The sequence below is a fragment of the Amblyomma americanum genome, chromosome 6, assembly GCF_052857255.1.
Source record: "Amblyomma americanum isolate KBUSLIRL-KWMA chromosome 6, ASM5285725v1, whole genome shotgun sequence".
In the NCBI taxonomy this organism is placed as follows: Eukaryota; Metazoa; Arthropoda; class Arachnida; order Ixodida; family Ixodidae; genus Amblyomma; species Amblyomma americanum.
This window is the reverse complement of record NC_135502.1, coordinates 134392665-134413362: the sequence shown is the minus strand read 5'-3', so window position 1 is coordinate 134413362 and position 20698 is coordinate 134392665. Positions and strand designations below refer to the sequence as shown.

Sequence of the window (20698 nt, the reverse complement as noted above, 5' to 3'; positions counted from 1 at the left end):
GCGCGGGAGTCGCACAGCAGAGCACTCCTGGGCGGCCGAGGGCCGAGGGTGAGCAGCAGGTCCAGCCCGAGTCGGATCCCCATCAACTCCGCCGTGGTGGAGGAGCCCAGGAAGGCTGCGTGTTGCTGGCTGTGCAGTCGCAGGGCGGGGATGGTGGCCGCCGCAGCAAGGGAGCAGCTGTCGCGGGCCACTGAGCCGTCGGTGTACACGAGGAGATGGTCCTGGAGCTCCTTGTGTATGACGGCTCTGGCCAGCTGCTGCACAGCACAGAGGGGTGTGCTCCGCTTTCCTGCAATGCCGACGATCTCTCGATGTACCTCCGAGGCAGCAGACCAGGGCGCGCAGGAGCCGTAGGGGGGTGGGCCTTGGGTGAATTGCTCATACTCGAGCAGCGCCGCGCCCATTCGTGAGCGCGGGTGTGAGCGCAAATGCTGCAGCAGCGAGCCGCGGTCCGATGCGCGGTGAAGCCGGTCGATGTGATTCAATGCCCTGCGCGCTGCTTGGAGCTCAAGGGGCCATGCTCGTGCCTAGGCCAACGTTGCGGCGCACTGCGAGTTTTTGAGCAGGCCTAGGCACACGCGCAGGGACTTGCGGTGCTGAAGCTCGAGTTTCTTCCAGCACGTCTTGCGCACCGTGACGAGCGGCAGCGCATAGAGCACCGCCCCCAAAGCTGCGGCATTGTATAGACGTAGCGCGGCTTGCTGGGAGATGCCGTGGCCTCGAGCGGTGAGCTTGTGGACGGCGGCGGTGACCCTCTTCATCTGCAGACAGGCCTTGGTCGCCGCGGGGCGGAAGGAAAGGCGCCAGTCGATATCCAGGCCAAGGTACCTAAAAATTATGTTGAAAACTACAACCTATGGGCATCCCTTTCCCCCTCAAGCAAACTTGTTTAACTTGCTTGCTCTTCCGTCCTTTGAAAGTTTATATGAACAAAGAGATATATTACGACTCTTTTGGATCCTGCCATCAAGACTAAATAAGTTGCTCCCAGAACCCTACGTGGTCAGCGCCACATACGGATGCCAAAATCTGCGATATATTAAGGCGAAATGATGCAGAGAATACGTAATTTCTAAAGTGCTTTTTTCTTTCACACTGTGTATTTTCTTAACAATTTTTGTTTCAATGTGTCTGCACTTATCAAGATATTTTTATTGTGTTCACTTTTCCCTCGCCTATGTTGCCGGGCTTAGTCCTGCAAGCCTCCTCTCGGCTTTACAGGCCCGAGTCTGTATATGTCACAATATTTTGTGGCAGGATGGTTTTTTATGAGGGTTTAACGTTCCAAAGCGACTCAGGCTATGAGAGACTCGTTCCGGCAGTAAAGTTGTTATTAATATTATTAGTAGTAGTAGTATTGGTAGTAGTAGAAGTAGTATTATTTATTTCCAGTGAGAAACCAATAAATGCAAGCTGTTAATAGACAACTGACTGAATGGAGTAGAGCGCGTTTGGAGAATCAATGCTAAGAATGGTGTTTGTTTACCGCCATAGCATCGAAACAATTAAACACTGCATTTTTAAATGTGTTAAAATTTGGGAAACGAACAATACATCAACGATGATGTCAAAAGGAATTTGTTAAAACACTAGGTACCTTGTGATTGGAGCAGTAAAGAGATTAAATATTCTATATAAGGCACTACTAGTGCAGTAACTTTAACTGCTACAACGCAAAACAGGTGATAATTACAGGTGATAACTACAGTTCACGAGTATTACCTTACCCTGTTACTTACGTATTTTGTGAAACGAGCATTCGCTAACTTCAAAAGTCGCTGCCGTATGTGTTGTGATTTACCGTTTGTTTGTGGCGATTATATTTCACCTCTCCAGTAGTGCTGCACAGCTCTCCGGTGTGCCGTTTTGTCGTCGTGCTGTTTTTTCCCTGCACTCGTTTTTCGTCCTGCTGCTTTTTCGCTGCGCTGTTTTGACTACCGTGCTGTTTTGACGCTTGCTGTTTTTTGTCCGTGCTGTTATGTTGTCACGATGATGTTTTTCTCTGTGCTGTTTTGTCGCTGTGCCGTTTTTTACCCGTGCTGTTTTGTCGCAGCGCTGAAACATGAAAAAAAAATCACAAAAGACAAGGGACAAAAGAAGAAGTGTTCACGCCACATCGACTGGAACGCTGCTTTTTGTGCGCTGTTTGGACGCATGCTGTTTTGCCGTGTGCTGTTCTTTCATGGCGCCGTCAGCAACGGCATACGCATATGCCGAACGGCACACCGACCGCCGAGTCTCTGATGCAGTGCATCGCCAATGCCGTGCGTCGCCGTTGATAGTACGTCACGTTAATGTGTTGTGATGTACCTGCTATTCACTGATATAATTCCACAGTTCTACGTCAACAACTATTAGGGCTAGTGATGGGTCTATTTCGTGAGAGTTTCTAAAGACTTTTTGGAGCTGAAATAAAATATATTTTATGCGTTTGTTTTAATAATACTTCTCCTTGGGTGACCTTACATAGAAAGAAAGCCGCTAACAAGATTATTGTAGCCTCAAAATTTGGTGTCTCAACGCCTTTAACAGACCGCTTGGCCTATATACGCAGCCTATATTGCAGCAGTAAAAAGGTTAAATTTTCTCGCAAATATCTCGCATTTTTTGGAATGAATACATTAGCATAGCATCATTTCAAACTTCAAGCAAATTTTGAAGATTATTTGCTTTGAGAATGTCTAAAAGATTGTTCTGCTTATTTAGAAATGTTCGAGATGTTTTCCATTTACTCTACTTTGGTTGTATATTCTTAACGTGTGACTACTGACGCCTTTGTGCCTCAGTATATTCAGATTAAACTGTACCTGGGCAATCTACATGTAATTTTGTTTTGAGCTCGCCTAGTGGTGGCGACAGCTGCTTTATTTTTTATGCTTATTGATATTCGAAGATACGCTGGATCTTATATATAATTTTCATTACCTCTTTAGGTGATTCAAAGGCTACGTCACAGTTTTGTCACAAGGTTTAGTTGCTTATACTCTCTTTTTGCATGCAAATAAATTCAGGAAATAATTCCGCATGCAAATAAATTGTCGCAGGGATTAGTTGCTTATACTCTCTTTTTGCATGCAAGTAAATATTCGGAGCATAAAGGCGCTTGTAGAATATTTCGCGTATCTACAAGGTGCTCTGTCACACTATGCTCTTTACAGCCAAACATCAAAGGCCGCATCTGCCGCATACAAGTGAAACGCCGTTTAAGTGGCGCAGAATTTGATGATATCATTATGTGCAGGAAACACAATAGAATTGAAAAGATAGATAGGGAGTTACAAAAATTCTCAACAGGTAGCGCAAACATAAGTGGCTCAATGCCTATTTTCTTCTCATGGCAGAACACTATCCAAACACGATGGCATGACAACGTATCCGCCTTCAGCATCAGCACAGATAGCCAGCGTCTATATCAGCCAAGCTGAACAAAGCATTTCAGACCATCCGTCAGCAGTCGGAAAGAAAGGTCACCAAGTCAACGCCGTGCTCCGCGCGGTTCTCAACGCAGCATAAATGCAGTATTCGCGTCTCCTGGTCATCGCTTCAACCCTCGACCTCGCTTGTGCATTCTCGCCACCGTAGACTCTGAATTGGTCAACAGGAGGTGGAGCTCGTGTCAAAATAACGCTTTTTTTACGAAGGTCTCTGCGAGGGTTTTGAGTTTCAACCTATACCAACTGCGTCCCACCTATGACAGGCTGGAAGACTACGTCACCCTCGACCTCATGCCGTTCGGCATTGCCCACATGAAAGTCACCGACGGTACCGTCACTTTCACGAGTCAGCACGGCGCTGAAGAATGCCACCTCAACGAGGTTCAGACGTGCGCAGTTAAATACGTCCACACTCCAACGCATCTACTACATTTCATCGCCTGCATGCTTTTGGGCGACGACGCCACCAAGGCAGGCCATCCTTGCGCGCGGAAGGTGGGCACCGACTGGCTAGTGCTGGACAAGTGCCGCCAAAACCCCGAGGGCAAGCAGCTGCTTTACGATATAAGCAAGAGGTCGCGGGCACCCCGCCCGACCATCTAATACTTGCCATGGGTTGAATTCAACGGCATTAACAAAGAAACGTTGGAAGTATCGGCCAGGCACGACCTCATCAGCGTGGTGTGCGCCCTGCTTAAGCCAGAGAAGCCCTACGTGTGCAAAAGTGCTGAACGCGAGCCTGGATATTGCTTCTCAAGATTCTGAATGTGTGCAAAGTTGGCATTACGCTTCTTTCTTTGATTTCCGGACAGCGTTTATCTTTCTACACATAATTAGAGCGCGACTAGCCGACGACGCAGCTCAACATACAAAAATAGGCGTCTTCTTCAGACGGCAAAGTCACTTGTACATTTAAAACCTTTATCAAACTGTCAGTTGGTGCATCACATATATTCTTTTTTTAATAGCGCTGGTCATGTTGTTTCCTTTCATTTTTGTCCTCGTCTTTTCCGCTATATTCCCAGAGGTTATACAGGTTCAGTAATCAAGTATCAAACTTGTGACGCGGTATCTATGACGATCGGCTTTCGAATAGAGAGACATTGGGTGGCGAAAAACGAATTCAAGAATTCTTCGTTAGTGACTGCGATGCGTATTCGGTGATCGTTCACTTTTGTATAGACAGATGCTGTTACCGACTATTCAGTTCTAGCAAGAAAAGGTTCAGTGATTTTAACCCGAAGAAACGCGAAAGCTTGTTTATCTCCTGTTTCTGTGGAAGACAGTTCCCCGCATGCGCATGGAAGCGAAAGTGACGTCCGCGAAGGCTCAAGCAGCCAACGAGACGGAGCCGGGAATTCGTAGTAAGAACATGAAGGCATAATAAATTGGACAGATAGCCATGCTAAATTAGACAGACAGAAATTAAAAATTAAAAAGGAGGTATAGAACTTTTCTTGTGACACCCGGAAGCATTATGTAAATTGCGTCAGGTTGTTTTATTATAATATGAACATTTTATTTCTGATTTCCACACCCACCGTGGTGGCTCAGTGCTTTTGGTGCTCGACTACTGACCCGAAAGACGTGGGCTCGATCCTGGCCGCGGTGGTCGAATTTCGATGGAGGCGAAATTCTACAGGCCCGTGTACTGTGCGATGTCAGTGCACGCTAAAGAACCCCAGGTGGTCGAATTTTCCGGGGCCCTTCACTACGGCGTCCCTCATAGCGTGAGTCTTTTTGGGACGTTAAACCTACTATATCAAATCAAATATTTCTGATTTACTCTTTTTATGCGCAGTGTGTACAGCTGCTTCAATTATCACTGAATACCTGTGAGGCGCTAAAATTCTTACGAAGTTTGTCTGGGGACATGACTTTTTGTCTACTGTGTACATGCGGACAAGTAGAGCTTACTGGGGGAAGAATTTCGAAAATTGCAAAATTGTAAGACACTCTTCGCATCGATCAGGCCATAGAATATTAATGAAGAAAGCTTTGGACGATATCAAAAATGTTAACAGAAAAAAATGCAAAAATTCCGTCGGGTGATCTGCGGATATATATCAATTGTTATAGTGAAATCTTATATTATATCGCAAAACAGCTTTCATAAGCCGTTTTGTGCTCAAAACTACATTTGTCCAGAAGTGCTGGGAATGAGTATTGCTTGTTTTCTTTTCCTGGTATTGTGTAAGTTGCTTTTGTTTGATATCGAATGGAAACCGAAATTTCTATGTCATGTGCCCCTTCTTGCTACGCTGTACGAACAATACAGGGCAGTGACCTCGTCAGGTCTTATAATCCTTTAGTCTCTACATCCGCAGGACATTCTCTGAAAATAAATTGCTTTGATTTGATTTGAAAAACAATAAATCGGAATTGACCTGCAGTGCCAAATTAGAGACACCTAGTGGTATACGTGCAATATGAATTTGAGCATCGAGGAAGAAACTGGTGCATTTCACAGTTCTAAGGTTCACACAACTTGACAAAAGGGCTGATTCTTTCTGCCGAGTAAAACTGTTACCCCTTGAAAGGGGCTAGCAGACGAGCCCTAAAGAGCACAAGTGTCCCTGAGCGTTCGTGCTTGGGACATCCTTCGCACTTCGGGAGTTTCGAGTGAAGGCGGACGATTGGCCGGCAGCAAACTTTACAGATAACTCTAATACCAAGAGCTGTCGGTCTAATATATTAATGTCTTTGCTGTATAGGCACCCTCCTTGCATGACATGAGTTTATGAAACAATACGCATATTTTTAAACATCAACATAACTATTTCGCTGACATCACCAATTAATGCACTCTTCAAGCATCAGAATGTCAGGGGTGAAGATGCTCAGGTTTAGTGAACTGTGAGAAATATCTATATTGGTAATAATTGTTTTACAGCTTCGCCAATCAACAACTCGCCTCTTTTACGTATGACTGTGTTGTTCATATCGGCTATAAAAGCTGAGTGAAGGCTGCCTATTTATGTACGGCAAGTGCAGAATGTTGTGCGCCGCGAGTTCATAAATTCCCAAAGGACGTTAGCGTATGCGTGCTCCAAATAAAGATCACTTGCTGTTTCATCTTTATAGTCCCACAAAGTATTCTTCCTATCGCGTCAGAAAATCGAAAATCCTAATGTTTTGTTTTCCCTTACATGCATTTGTTACCATAGTCGAATACAACTTGAGATTAGAGAAACGTTTCTCCTTCAAAGGACCCCCTTCCAGCCAATGGCGACGGCCGATTCTTGTGACCCTGCTGGTGTTACAAAGCAGGGAGTCGTATATGAGAGGCAGTAATTCTTTCCCGCTATGGTCGAGGATAGACCCTCTCTTCATTCTGGCGCCACTTCCTGCATTCGCATGCCAGCGGGGTCATTAGAATCGGCGGACACCATTGTCTGGAAGGGGGTCCTTTAACGGGGAAAATCCGCTGCGTTTTTAAGTTGTATTCGACTATACACTGATCGTCTATTAGTTTACCAGAAGCAAATAGGCCATTACTTCGGCTGATGAAATTTCTGCTTGTGAAGAGAGCAACGCTTCACTGTCTCCTATCTCGACGGCACTCTCTGCCCTGCGTTCCTTTTATTTCGACGGTACGTCGACCAGATATTGTGTTGCTATTGCAAATATTGAAAAAGAATTCAAGAAACGCTTGTGACGTGCAAATACTGCCAAAATTCTATTTTGCCGTCGCTAGATCTCTCTCGCTGTGACGTAATTTTCATGATTTTCAAAGCTCTAGGTTGCCGTTGAAAGTGAGCATATGCTATCTTGTGAATAACACATCCACCTAATTTTACTTTAGTATCTATTCAAGTTTGGTGCCAATTTTCATATTCAAAAAGGCGCTTTCAAGAATGGCACATTTTAAAGTCTCCGAGTCGTCTGTGAGGCGCTGTGCCATTCAACAGAGAGCGCCAACGTATCGCACATGGAGGCACCGATGATTTTCCATGAAAGAAATCTGAGGTCTTTTCTTGTATTCGTCGGCGAGAATGAACGTTTTACTGCTCTTGATCCTCTTTACCGCAATAACCGAAGCGTCATCCAAGACGAGAAGTCACCATTTCTGCCGACGACAGCAAAATCACCCCGGTCAATAATATCTCAATAAAGAAGATTAACACAAAACTGAAAAAAAACATCTGAATGACGGTCTGTTGAGGCATACTAATGCAGGAATGCAGTCTGGTGACAGTTAACGCGACATTTCACGACGTTTTGCGAAACAGTACGCATTGTGCGAATATTGCGCTTAATTGAGCAACTTTCATTTTTTAAGGAATTTTGCAGCGTTTCGCATGTTTTAACGACGATGTGTTACGCAAAGGTCACTAAAAATTTTACTTGGCACTTTATTCGTTTCTTTTAGGGCAGTCAAACTTTCAGAATGCAAAGAAATCACCTAAATGACTCGAGTGAATTGGTCGAAGAAGTGCTTATGCCCAACTAATTTATCACTGGCGTACCCATGTCATCCTCTGAAGCGAGAAAATTGGTCTTAAGCTGACAGCTTACTGCTGTTAAAATGCTTTTCCAATTTTCTATAAAAAATGAAGATTTTCTGCCAAGAAGAATAGGCGGCATTATCGAGACAGGTCCTTGAACAGAAGTCTCGCATCCGGAGAAACTTGAAAGCTCTAGAAAAACTTATAAATGCTAGCACTTCTCATGACTCATAGTACGGTAAGCTGCCGCGGTAGTTCAGTGGTTATGGCTCTCGGCAGCTGACCTGAAAGACGCGGGTTCGTTCCAGGCTGCGGCGGTCGAATTTCTGTGGAGACGAAATTCTAGAGGCTCGTGTACTGTGCGATGTCAGTGCACGTTGAAATTTCCGGACCCCTTAACTACGGCGTCCCTCATAGCATGAGAAGCGTTAGAATGTTAAACCCCTATAAACAATAAAACGTGATGTTCTCGGTTTCGCATAATTACACATACAGTTACGTACAAGTTCACTCAGTAACAAGAACTGTATTTTGCGGCCAGACCCACCACAGACACTGTGATTTGTTGCACAATGCAACCAAAGCAACGTGTGGTGTCCTGTGGGGACTACGAGTACCTATAGCCGAAGCAGTGCTATCATCTGTGAAGCGTGTGCCGAATCAAAGGACGTCGATTTTCGGCACCGCTCGGCAGATAGCGCAAGTTCACAAAAAGCGATTGAAAGATTGGTGGCTCGAAAGCATCGAGCTTACAGAGGTGAGGTAAGGCTAGAAGTGTAGGACTGAAAACGCATTTAAACAACCTGGCGAACTTTTAGACAAATTAAGAGTACCGTTAAACAAAAATAAAGAAAGAATAGCAGAGCTTGCTGGCAACTCCCACCATCCCGTTTCAAAGGGGACGCTCCTATCTTTTATCCATCCATTGACGTGTAGTGGAGCAAGCGCTCGTCAAGTAGGCAAGTACTCCTCCGTGGTAATAATGCTCAAATGAATTGAACGGCTACGTTTTAGCCGCTCTTTGTCCTCATGTTTGTCCGTCCAGTTTCCGTCTGAGCAATGCAGCAGTTCCAGTGTCTGCTTAAGAGTACAACGTGCAACTTAAACGAGGTTCAAATTTTCGTTTGCTATTTTATTTCAGAGCTCACTCACGATATCCTCAATTTTTGTTTTGTAGCGAGAGCTAGATTACTGTAGCCGCTTCGCCTGTTCAGCATGGTCGCACTTTCGCGGTGGTTGCACACAGACCATGGTCGCACCGCTCGGCACGCCATCTGGCATGACGTCTCTCCGCCATTGCGCTCGTCGTGGACCAGACGCCGCTCGCCTCGCCAGTTGTGCCCATGCGCACTAGAGAGAGAGGGGGTCTGTCGCAGTGCGTATATACATGCGCTACGGCGTAGCGGGAGGCGGGCCGCATGCCTTTGTTCGGCGTCGCGTCACCGTCTCGTCTACCGGCGTCATCACCAGGAGCCCGCAGGACAGGGCGACAAAACGCATGACGGCATTCGATCTGGCATCTCCAGACGGGGGTGGGGAGACATCGTGGGTTAGCCACTCAATGATCCCCTGTCCGAACCTAATCGTCCCGGAATTCAGTGGCGCAGGGAACCTTATGCGGGCGCAAGGGGGACAATAGCATGGGTACAGAAGGGGCGCTGCTGCCTTCGCAGAAACGGGCCGCGGCTTTTGGCCCCTCGAAACCCCTCCTACGAGGTATTTCCGGCGCCGACGCTGAGTTCTGTTCTCGCCAGTTATCTGCGTCTCCCTGCGTCGCCTCGCTCCAAGAGCCGAATTTTGGCCTCCGGCGACGCCAGTAGACCACAGGACAAAGCGGCGCCATGGAAACGCTGCCTTGTGCTTCGGCCGTTATGGTGAACGGTGATTCGGCTATGCTGAAAGAAGCCAGAATTCGGCGTCGGAACGAAACAAGGAGGAGACAGCGTGCCGAAGAGACCGAAGAAGAGCGTGTCAAACGTCTCGTTAAGCGTCGTATTGACGACGCGGCGAGACGAGCTGACAGACTCCGACAGTGAATCCGCGATGGTAGTAGACGACGTGCCGAGTTTGGCGTCTCTGAAAGAAGCCAGACTTCAGCGTTGGAACGAAATAAGCATAGACAGAGATTAGCCAAGTAAATCATCCGTAGCATTACATCGCTTAACCATAGCGAAGCCTAAGCGTTGTCGTGGCCTGTAGCTCTCGCTACCTACAAGGTATAACCAGAGCTAAACCACAGCCAATTTTTTAAAATTATGACCTATGATGAAGACGTTTCGAAGATAGTCGCACACAGAATACTGGAGGAAAATTGTTGTAACATCGGACAGCGCCAGGCCGGAGACGGTTGCAGCGCGTGAACAAAAGTGGCGCATGGCACATACATCTCCACACAAGAATCGCCACGAATGGCACCATGTGTCGGCGTGGTGGGCGCACGCCAGCTGCGTTAGGACCAATCAGCAGGACGTATGTCTCTGTCGCCTGACGCTCGAAATGAAGCGATCATTCTGACTCACCTCTCGAAATTTTACACAGTAACTGTGTTCCTATGATCTAACGACTATGCGTGGACCCGAGCGGAACCTTGTACAAGTACTGCTGCCAGTCGCCGAGGAAGCGATCGACTTCGGAATCGACAGGCGAGGCTTTTACGATGGCAGAGAACCGATAAGACAGAACGAAAAGAATCGATAGCGAGAACGCTTCGGATGCGGAAACACTTTCCAGCACGCGTGTCATCCTGCAGTGAGGTAGCCTAGGTGTAGCACGGATGACCCCGCTACTTTTAAAGGGATAGCTTTAAGGCTCCCGTTGAGCGGAAAAGGCGCCGTCGGCGTAGCGTCGAGAAACCCACGCCTTATCCTCTTTGGTTTAACGTGGCGTAGTATACCAATATTTGAACTTTATTCCGTCGAGGCAGAAAGGGACTCGAAAAAAAGTGAAAACATATAACTTGACGTGGTTCGAGCCCCCATTTACAAGGCATACAGCAGTTGCACATTTACATGTATAGCAGCAAAGTCACGAGGACATACACACATAGAAAGTGAGTCAAGACCTACTTGTCTGAAAAGAAAAAATTGCATTTTACACAACAATAAGATATCCCCATCACATCAAGACCAGCAGAATACACCTGAGAAAAGAAAAAAATCATTATACAATTAGAGCGAGCATAACCATCACTCTTGTTGTGTAAAAAAATTCTTCAGAGTTTGGGTGCTAACACTTCGGATATTAATATCATGTTTATGGAGATAATTTAACAAAGTTGGAAGTGAATATTCGAGCATTTGACGGCTGATGGTTGTGCGTATGAATGGAATTTTCCAAATTTCAGGTGACCGTGATGTTGATCTACCTTCTCGTAAACTTAGATTTGATATGGTTTGAATGAGGTCCTCATTGTTTTGGACATCCTGTTTATATCTTTTGGCTAAAATATAAGAGTAAAGCCAATGCACTGAAAGTACTTTGAATTGCGTAAACAGGCTTCTAGTGTGTGCATAAGGATCTGCCCCTGCGATAAGCCGAACTGCTTTTTTTAGTAGCATGTGAATCTGTTGTAAATTTGTAAATGTTGTGCTTCCCCATACCAGAAAACAATAGTTTACATGTGACTGAAACAATGCATTGAACAAAAGTAACTTAATTGGGGTCGGTAGAAAATATTTGAATTTCGCTAGTAAGCCGACGCTTTTGGAAATTCGGGAAACAATATTATTAACGTGAGTGTCCCATAACATGTGTTTATGAAAATGTACACCAAGTATTTTTATTGTATCCACGACTTCTACTGTTGTGTCACCGAAGGTTAAATTAATACGTTGCGCTGATGACTGCCTTGGAGTGAAGATAACGACTTTTGTTTTCTTGCTATTAATCTGCAGCGAATTTGCGACACTCCAAGAATGTAAATAATTCAGAGAGTTCCTAATATTATTTTCCAGGGAGTCATAACTATTGCCTCGAAACAACAAAGTAGCGTCATCAGCATAGATTACAAATTTTGCTGCTGTAGGGATCCTTGTGATATCATTGATGTGGCAAATTAAATAACAAGGGCCCCAGGATGCTCCCTTGAGGTACGCCTGCATTAATTGTTTTGTAGGTTGACATGTAGTTTCCGATTGTTACACATTGCTTCCGTTTTTGCATGTATGACGTTATTAGTTGTAGTGCAGTTCCTCGTTTGCCATACAATTCTAATTTTTTTAGTAGTGTTGTGTGGTGCAGGCAGTCGAATGCCTTCGAAAAATCAATATACAGGCCAGCAGCTATTTCTCTTCCTTCAAATGCTTTGAGGATTATTTCTTTTTGCGCTAAAAGAGCAGTCTCGGTAGAACGGCCTTTACGAAAGCCAAACTGAGAGGTACTGATAAGATTAAACTTATTGGCGAACTTTGTTATTCGGAGATGTATTATCTTTTCTAAGCCTTTTGAAAAAACCGGCAAAATAGAAATCGGGCGGTAGTTAGATAAAGAATTTTTGTCACCGGATTTAAACACAGCAATAACTTTAGATAACTGCATTCTGTCAGGGAAGACGCCTGTTGAGAGGGCAAGATTATATACGTGACTGAGTTGTGGTAAAATTAGGTCAGGAGCATATTTAACTGGGGTTATTTGAATATTATCTATGTCGGTGGCATGGCTGTTACTAAGTGAAACAAACACTGTGTAGATTTCACTTTCAGAAGTTGGATCTAAAAAAAGTGTGTTAGGGTTCCTGACTACAGCATTCGTCGCTAAAGGGCAAGAACTTGAGAGCGAGCAAGAATTCGAAACTACGTTTATGAAAAAATGGGTAAAGGCTTCAGCCAATTCTTTATCACGTAGTACATCATTGTTTATTGTTATTTCGGTGGGGCCTTTGTTTTGGGGAAAACGGTTTAAAAGTTCATTTAGATTATTCCATATTATTTGGGTATTTCTGTTGCTACCAGGTTCGAAAATATTGTACAGGTAATTACGTTTTGCATTTCTTAGCAGTGCGTTTGTTTTGTTCCTGTGTTGCTTAAATTTCTTCCAGTCATTTGGTTCACAGGTGGTCAGGAAATTTTATATAGTTTTCCTTTCTTTCTTATCATTGCTAGGCACTCATTTGTAATCCAAGGCTTGCGAGACTTCGTAGCTTTCCTAATGAGAACCACCGGGAAAGACAGATAGTAGGCGAAAGTAAAGAGCTTCAGAAATTCGTTGTAGGCTTCATTTGCCGAGTTTAGTCGGTAAACAGGATTCCAGTTTATCTCCATTAATTTCCCCCGAAAATTGTCTAACGTTCTTTTGTTAATGTTCTGCTTTGTAAACCGAACATCATGTTTGGTATCAGAGTTCATTACGGGTAGCCTAGTGAACATAAAAATGGGTAGGTGATCGCTTATGGTTTCAGCGCAAACGCCTGCTAAAGTCTCATGGGTTGGAAGATATGTTATAAGAGGTCGATCAATGTGCTCGTGCTTATCGTTATGCGGGTTGCCGTGTCTATTAAATTGTAGAACCCATTTGAAGAGAGTATAGTTTGGAAGTGACGTTGCACTGATGATTGGCTTAACAAATCAATATTAAAGTCCCCTCCCAATACCAGTGTCAGACCATTTTCATTTGTATAACAAAGGAGCCTTTCTAAGCAAGAAAAGAAACTACTTATATTGCCATCAGGAGGGCGGTAGATGACAGCAAAAAAGTGTTTAGAACTAACAGCAGCTAAGCATTCAATGTGTTCATTTACAAAAGAGAACTCTTCATGCAAGTTGCAATTCAGGCTCTTCTTCACGTTTAGCAGTACACCACCTCCTCTCTTATTGTATCTGTTTAAGAAATAGGCGCTGTAGTTCCTGTCCACCACGACATCACTGTCGCAGCAATACCAAGTTTCTGTCAACATCATTATGTCAAAACTAAATGTGAAATTTTCTAGAAGGACGTGCAACTGGTCCTCTTTGTTCAGTGCCGATCTAATATTCAAATGGAAGCATTTCAAGCCGTTTATTGCTTCTGAATGAAAAATGTTATTGATATCCAGCGGCAGGAATGCCATTTTGGACAAAAGAGTCGACACTATACAGTTTTAGGTGTGCATTAGACAATCAACTGAATGTCCCGTTCGCTTCGAACATTAATGACGTTCGAGGTTTCATCTCTGCGAGCAAAAGTCCTTCCGTCCCTGGTCCACACAAACTTCCCTTTACATTCCTTCTTCCTTGCAACAGTGATTCCCAACAGTTTCTTCATTACGGGACATAAGTGCTCATTTACATAAATGGGACTCTCTTCGTTGTTCTCGTCCAGGTTTTTCATTGAAAGCCTTGTTTTCCTTGCTTTGAGAAGCAAGGAATCCCTCTTTGATCTGGTCTTAAATTGTACCACAATGTTATGAGACGACTCGTTGCGAGTCTTCGTCCTGTGGCACACTTCAATGTCATCTGGTGTGACTTGTTCTTCTAAGGCATTTCCAATTAGACTGACGATCTTCATCAAGTCTTCACTATCCTCCTTTTTCACTCCTTTTATTTCAACATTTCGATTTCTTGAGTATTGCTCACTCGCTGTTATTCTTATTTCGTGCTCCTCAAGTTGCTTTTTTGCCTTGTTAGTCTCATCTAGAAGTGTTTTATTTGCTTCTTTCAGCGCTTCATTTTCTCTTTTGAGCAGCTCATTCTTACTTTTAGCATCTTCGTACTCTTTGTTAACGAAGTCCAAACTATCCTTCATTTCTATCAATTCATGCCTTAAATCGCGTCCAATCTTGCTCTTAAACTCTTTCATTTCCCTTTTAAGTTCTTCCTTAAACTCTTCCCATGCTTTAGAAGCCATAGCTTGAACAGCAGCTCAGTGACACGAAATAGGCGACACAGGAAAAAGTTGGAACAGTTGGCAGCAGCAAGGCAATTGAGAGGGAAGAAAATGTATTAAGAAAGTAGGGCTGAAATGCTAACCTGTAGCAATAAGCAAAGAGCGCTTAGATGTTGTCCCTTGTTGCCCGCTGCTGCCAAGTGATCCGGGTCCAAGCGGCGCTCAGTTTATATAGGCGGCGAGCTGCTCCTGGCGGTAGTCGATTGCAGAGGGGGCGGTGCCGGGGTGAAGGCGCGTTGTAGCTTCAGACTGTGCGTTGCACGTGTAGATGACTCAAGGCACGGCCAGACTGCGTTGTTTCCTCGGGTTATCTGTAGCAATAAGCAAAGAGCGCTTAGATGTTGTCCCTTGTTGCCCGCAGCTGCCAAGTGATCCGGGTCCAAGCGGCGCTCAGTTTATATAGGCGGCGAGCTGCTCCTGGCGGTAGTCGATTGCAGAGGGGGCGGTGCCGTGGTGAAGGCGCGTTGTAGCTTCAGACTGTGCGTTGCACGTGTAGATGACTCAAGGCACGGCCAGACTGCGTTGCTTCCTCGGGTTATCTGTAGCAATAAGCAAAGAGCGCTTAGGTGTTGTCCCTGGTTGCCCGCTGCTGCCAAGCGCCGGCATACGGAGGCCACCCGAATACCGCCGCGATCTGATGAACGCCGCTGACCCATCAGATGGCGCGCGAGCAGTATAAAGTCTTCTCAGTGCAGAACCTGCGTCCAGTTGGAAGCTCGCTTGCAGCCAGTGATTGTGTGTGCTGCCACGTTAGTCTTCTCCAGCTTACGTACTTCGGCGATCTCTCCGCCTCGCCATTTTACACTGTGTTGAAAAGTTTCGCTCGTTTCCCATGTGTCCAAAGTTATCACTCCGCGGCACACGTCTCCGGTTACCGTGAGTGGGTCATAGACCGGCTGAGGCCCCTTTGGTGTTTGTATCTCGAATTGTACCCGATCCTCACCAGCGGCTCTCCCTTTTACATTGCTCCGCCTGACTGAAACAGTTTATGTTCACAATATGTGCAGGGAGCGAGTGGAGCGGTCCTTCAGGGGCAATTCCTTACAATCGCTAGGTGCGCTGCTCATTACAGTAGCCCATTGGCTGTAGCTGCTGCTCGTGATTGCGCGACCAGGGCCTTTGGGATCGGCAGGTCAAAGCAGCCGAGCAGGGCCCCCTCCCAGCACTCCTGGGTAGAGCTGCGGATAGGGGGACGTGCGCGGTTGACTGGATTTCTTTACATCCATCCCTCTCTTACGCACTCTCAATAGATCCTCTTCAGACGCCTCCAGACCCGCTCTCTGACATCTCCTCAGCTGTTATCCCACTATTGTGGCACGTCCCCTGCATGCTTCCTATGCGGTGACCCTCACGCCACACTCTCCCACATCCTTTTCGACTGCCTTGCTGACCCTCCCCCGCAGGGACAAAAAGTATGGTGGAGCTGCCATAAAAAAAAACGTAAACCAATAAGCTCCTGCCTGTGCCACTACGTATAACAGGCTTCCCCCGCAGGGACAGCACGCCATCTCCAGCTGGGAGGTCTGGGAGGTCCTGCTCACGTCTGGAGACACGACATTGCAGCTTCCTGCGGTGATTCGGGCTGCCGACGTCATGTTCCGACATGACCAACATTATGCAGGGTGGGACCGCGCAGAGTATAAAACTCACAGCAATAAAGTTTTTTGTCTGTCTGTCCTCTTTCGTTACTGGCGGGATAAGAGAGAGAGAAAATCCTTTTGGTAAAAAAGCAGAGTTAAGCCCACGTTTAAAAATCGCTGGCATGCTACTCTACATGGGGAATGGAATTTGGGATGCAAAGACGGAAGCAGAGAAGTGCGACAATGGTTAAATTAGAGAAAAAAAGAGAAGAACATAAAATGCGACCGTTAAATTCTTACTAAAAAGCATCCGCTTGAAATTATGTAAAATATGAAATGATGAGGTGCAAAGTCTGATAAAGTGCCTAACAAAATTCTGCCAGAAAAATTCATGAGAGCAACATGCTGGATGAAATTAGGACTTGTCGAGATGAACAATTTCCTTTAACTATGTAAACAAAAAGTTCATTGCATGCCTCTGTGGCCTGGGCCGGCTAAAGAATCTAAAAAGCTGCCAACTGCTAGAGCCACTGGGGAGGGTTTTTCCATGCACTTCTCATAGTAAGCAAGGTCGTCAGGATACGCAGGGCACTCAAGATAGTTTTCACACATTCGATCGAGCCGTAGTTGTCACAAAGCGGATAGTTCGTTTGACTGAAACGGTATCGCAAGGCGTTTGTAAACGCAGCGCTCAGGCGAAGTCGGTCATAAAGTGTTTCCAGGAGGCTACGAATTCTAAACACGTACAAGCGCACACAAAACACGTACACACGAACAAAGATACTTCGACACCACGAGCGCTTTTTTGTTTTTTTTTGTGTGTGTTTTTTTGTGCGCTTGTACGTGTTTGCAGTGCACCAACTCGCCCAGCAGTCCGTGCTCCTAGGAATTCTAGGCGGGAGTCTTGATTTCAGACGTGGGACAAGTGAGTAAAGAAACTGCTAGTGATGGGTCGGCAAGCTCCAGAGCCGATACATTTCTTCTGAAGCCACTGTTTCAACCATTTGGGTTGCTTCCGATTTAGTGAGAGAGGTTCGAATGTATCGCCGATGTTGGTGGCCTTTACGGGCCGCTTCATCTGACTTTTCATTGGCCAAAATGCTACCTTGTGCTGGTATCCACTGAAATGTTATGCAGTGGCCTGCGACAATAGCCACATAATGTAGAGTCTCGATGTCAAGAGAAATGGGCTGATTGGTTTTCTTCAGCAGCTTGGACAATATCTGCAGGGATGCCTTTGAGTAGGTGAAGGTAACCCATCGGCAGGGGGATCGGCGCAGGATATACGAAACGGCTTCTTTAATGCCTTGAAGCTCAGCTGTCGTAGAGGAAGTTTTCCCGCTTTAGCCGGTAAAAAAACGACAAGGCTGGTTGAGGGTGCATAAAGGCCACAGGAACAGGTTTCACGAGAAGATAAACCGTCGGTAAAGACGTGAGTGTGCTGCGTATAATCCTCGGCTAGTTAGGCTAGAGTAGCTTCCAGTAGCGCTGCCTGTGGCATGCGGCTCTTTGCATCTACACCTGGAATAAATTTCTTCGACTTTAGAGGTGAAAGTGTACTGGAAGGAAAAGAGGGAAGTAGTAGTTTCTGTGGCTGATTAATAATGGGAAGAGGCAGGAGCTGCACAGCTTGGCCAAAGCGAGAGCTGCGGTGAGTTAGTTGAACACTGTGTAGGCAGTGTTTCTTCCCTTGGATGGCATGGCGTAGGTAGTAGAAGTAGTAGAAAACATTTATTCCAAAAAGGTAGGATAGAGAGGCGAAAATACAGATTTTGGGTGGAGTCCTTATTTCAGGAGCCCAATGTCCACCGCAGTTGCTCTTGCTTGGGATATCAGCTTTCGCTGCGTCGCCAAGTCAGAGCTGAGCAGGGCAGACTCCCACTGTTCCTCGGAGTGATGTCTGTCTAGTTCGGGGGGCTTGGGACCGGAGCAGCCCCATGTTACATATGTTGTTGGAATACCGCCACACCAGGGGCAGTTGCTGTCATATCTGTCGGGGAAGATGATGTGGTACTTGTGTAGGTTAGGAAAGGTGTTCGTCTGTAGTTGTCGCCATTCCCTCGCCTCTGCCGGCGTTAGCTTACGGTGCGGTGGGGGATAGACTTGTCTTTGTGTTCGGAGAAGGAGGAGGCGCTCGCCGTACGTAGAGGGGAGAGGGGTGAGGTCGGGGAGGTTAGTCGCTCGGTTAGTATATCCTCGAGCTAGACTGTCCGCGGCCTCGTTTCCCTCGAGCCCCTCGTGCCCAGGAGTCCAAGTGATTTGGTGCTTGCGTGTGGAATTTTGAACATGTGGGGTAGTCAGAATGGGAGCGACGGAGTGTGGAAGTCTGCCAGAGAGGAAGAGGCGACACGCGGACTGGGAGCCGGTAATAATTTGTAACTTATTTCCCGTAGCATCGCCGTGCTGGATTGCGAGGGCAATTGCAGCAGTTTCTGGTAGGCGTTTTCAAGCAGACCCAATGACGGGAAGTTGCTGCCCCACCGTGTTCCCGCCATGAATATGAAAACTTGCAATCCTGCACTGATACTCTCGCGAAGTTTTTGATCTGAGATGACCACGAGCGATTACTGTCTTTGACAACTACTAAGAATCGCTGTGACTGTACAAAAGGTAGTGACCGTCTACCTTGGAGGAGCAGATATCGAGCCATCGTTTTTTCTGGCAAAAGCCATGGCAACACTTTTTTGTCAGGCGAGAGACGAAGACCTCGAGGGCCCAGGTATATGAAGATGTGACGCAAGGCTCTCTGTAGGTGTTACTGGGAAATGGAGCGTGAACGTGACGCGCTCCAGATGCAGACGTCTCAACACAGACGACAGAACAGGAGGTGGACCTACAAGAGCCCAATGGTGAGACTAAAACGAAATAGACCTCACACTATGCGCTCAACCTGGCATCGTTCAGAATGTGGACGTCCACGGAAAGGTGGGCAAACATAATGGTAAGGTCTCGGATTAGCGTAGACGAAATGGAAGAAGCAAGTGAAGAGGTAACCGCTAAAGGGATGACGGTAAGAGCGAAAAAGGGGAATTCAGGATATCACTGCAGAACAGATACTCGACTTTCACTGAGGAATACGACCTTAGATCGCTATGCGCACTCCTCGCGGAAGGTTTCTCGTTAGGTGTATAAAGCTAATATCGAACAGGAGAGGGCAGAGCGCTGAGGTACACCCCTCTCCACTGCGTGGAAGAGTGTAGGGCCATCAGGAGTGTTCATGAAAATTTGTCGTTCTTTCAGATAGTGTACAGTCCAATTGTGCTTGTGCTGTCTCTTTCATTAACGTTCTGATTTCATTGGCTGCTGCATAGATTTGTGTAGAACTCGGCGGTTACATGAACTATCTTATCCCTATTGGTAATACCATTGCCCTCCTTGTCTCATAACACATACGTCTGGTTTTTACCTATGACGATTTCTTCTTCCCCGCTTTAGAATACCACCGTTCCTTGGAGCAAGCTTTATTCTCTCTATTTTGTGCTTCTTATGTCGGCCTCCTTGCGCTTATTTATAAACCGCGATAGCTCTGCTAGTTCTATACTGCCTGTAGCGTTACACGCCTCGTGCTTTGCAGTTTCTTAATCAGATATTTCGTCTTCTGAGATAGCTTGCCGGTATCCTGTCCAACAGTCCTACCGCCTACTTCTACTGCGCACTATGTAATCGTAGCAGTCAGATTATCCTTCCTTCATTATATGAACAATAAGGTCGTATTCTTCAGTGAAAGTCGAGTATCTGCTCTGCAGCGACATCCTGAATTCTCTTTTTTCGCTCTTACCGTCACCCGCCTCGATGGCTCAGTGGTTAGGGCGCTCGACTACTGATCAGGAGTTCCCGGGTTCGAACCCGACCGCGGCGGCTGCGTTTTTATGGAGGAGAAACGCTAAGGCGCCCGTGTGCTGTGCGATGTCAGTGCACGTTGAAGATCCCCAGGTGGTCGAAATTATTCCGGAGCCCTCCACTACGACACCTACTTCTTCCTTTCTTCTTTCACTCCCTCTCTTAACCTTTCCCTTACGGCCCGGTTCAGGTGTCCAACGATATATGAGACAGATACTGCGCCATTTCCTTTCCCCCAAAAAACCAATTATTATTATATAATTATTATTATTATTATTATTACCGTCATCCCTTTAGCGGTTACCTCTTCACTAGCTTCTTCCATTTCGTCTACGCTAATCCGAGACCTTACCATAATGTTTGCGCACCTTTCCGTGGACGTCCACATCCTGAACGATGCCAGGTTTAGCGCATAGTATGGGGTCTATTTCGTTTTAGTCTCACCATTGGGGCTCTTGTAGGTCCACCTCCTGTTCTCTCGTCTGTGTTGAGTAGCTCGTGCCGTAGAATAGCCGGAGTCGGCGCTTTAGGTCGTTGG

The 20698-nt window shown here is 46.1% G+C and overlaps 1 pseudogene; it reads left to right on the top strand.

Moving 5' to 3' along the window:
* The first annotated feature begins 2210 nt into the window (after positions 1–2210).
* Positions 2211–4199, top strand: LOC144095521 (gamma-interferon-inducible lysosomal thiol reductase-like; annotated as a pseudogene).
* Positions 4200–20698: the final 16499 nt, after the last annotated feature.